The sequence below is a fragment of the Loxodonta africana genome, chromosome 19 (genome assembly GCF_030014295.1).
Source record: "Loxodonta africana isolate mLoxAfr1 chromosome 19, mLoxAfr1.hap2, whole genome shotgun sequence".
Classification (NCBI taxonomy): domain Eukaryota; kingdom Metazoa; phylum Chordata; class Mammalia; order Proboscidea; family Elephantidae; genus Loxodonta; species Loxodonta africana.
Window position 1 is genome coordinate 9,880,750 of NC_087360.1, and position 1,291 is coordinate 9,882,040.

The window sequence follows — 1,291 nt, forward strand, 5'->3', positions numbered from 1 at the left end:
CGGCTGGGCCGCCACCCGGCAGGAGAGGCCTTGCGGGGAGGGCCGTCCCACCCCTGCCCCAGGTAGGGGACGGAGGACGCTGCCCGGGACGGCCCGGAGCCCCACGATCGCAGGTTTCAATGGGGAGGGGGCGGGAGGCCACTGCCCACCCCTCCGCTCCGTCCTTCGACCGTCTCCAGGCCAGGGAAGAGGGGCGTCAAGGGAGACCGGACAGACCCCAGCGATCCCAGATGCGCCCTTCAACAGGAGGGGACGCTGTCCAATCCCCCCTCCCCCGAAATTCCCCACTGGTGGAGAAGACATGTTTCGGGAGCTCCAGGACCCCGCCAACATCAACATTTAAACTAGGGGTGGGGGTGCTGCCCAAGCACCCCCCCCACGAGGAGAGGGAGGCGTAGAGAAGGCGGAACCGGGGCTGACAATTGCGGAGACCTGTGAACCCCCCCGAGCGTGGAAACCGAGAGAAGGCGGCTGCCCGGTCCTTCCATCTTGACCGTTTGGGGAAGGGGGTGGGGATGGTGCAAGAGACTGGACGCGGCCTGACAATCACCGAGAAGCCCCGTGGGAGCCTCCAGCCCCTCGGCTCCAGCCCGAGAGGCCCCCGCCCCCACCGCGGGCCCCCAGCCCACCCCCCGGGCCCCGCCGGTCACGGGAGGAAAGGCGCCGCGGGGGAGGGGACTCGAGGCCCGGCCGTCCAGGCCCGGGCAGAGGGGGCTCGGCGCCGACACCCACCTGCCCAGGCCAGGCCGCCCGCCGCCCGCCGCCGCCGCCGCCGAGGAGGACGCAGCGGCTGAGGACGCGGTGGCTGAGGACGAGGACGAGGACGGCGCCGGCGCGGCGGCGGACGACGTGAGGAGGCCGCCGGGCTTGCGGGCATTGGCGGCCGCGGTCTGCTGCTGCTGCTGCTGGGGCTTCAGCGACATGGTGAGGGGCCCATACACCGGCCCGCACGCCGGGCGGGGACAGCCGGGAGCCGGGCGCGCCGAGGAGACGCCGGAGCGCGGCGGGGACGCGCGGGCGCGGAGCGAGGAGGCGCGGGCTGGCGCGGCCGGGGGGGCGCCGGGGCCGGCGAGAGGGAGGAGGAGGACGACGAAGGGGCGGGGAGGCCCGCTGAGACCGATGAACCGCCGGGAGCCGAGCCGGGCCGCGCCACCGCCGTTGCCGTTGCTACCAAAACAGTCTGAGGCGGAGGGAGGCGAGCGCTGCCCGGAGGGAGGGGGGCCGGGGCCGGGCGGAGGAGGGGCGGCGGAGGGATACGGGGCCGCGCCGCCACCGCCCCGCCCGCGCCGCC

At 75.2% G+C, this 1,291-nt stretch overlaps 1 protein-coding gene across 9 annotated transcripts in view; it reads right to left on the reverse strand.

Annotated features, from left to right (window-relative positions):
* Window positions 1–853, reverse strand: part of ATXN2 (ataxin 2) — a 112,227-nt gene extending 111,374 nt beyond the window's left edge. For 2 of the 9 annotated variants that reach the window (XM_064272212.1, XM_064272211.1), the window contains exon 1: window positions 733–853. The gene's annotated coding sequence lies outside the window, so the exon portion shown is untranslated. The remainder of the gene's footprint in view (window positions 1–732) is intronic. The other 7 variants (XM_064272209.1, XM_064272210.1, XM_064272214.1 and 4 more) reach the window with 7 other exon arrangements.
* Between the last annotated feature and the right edge of the window lie 438 nt (window positions 854–1,291).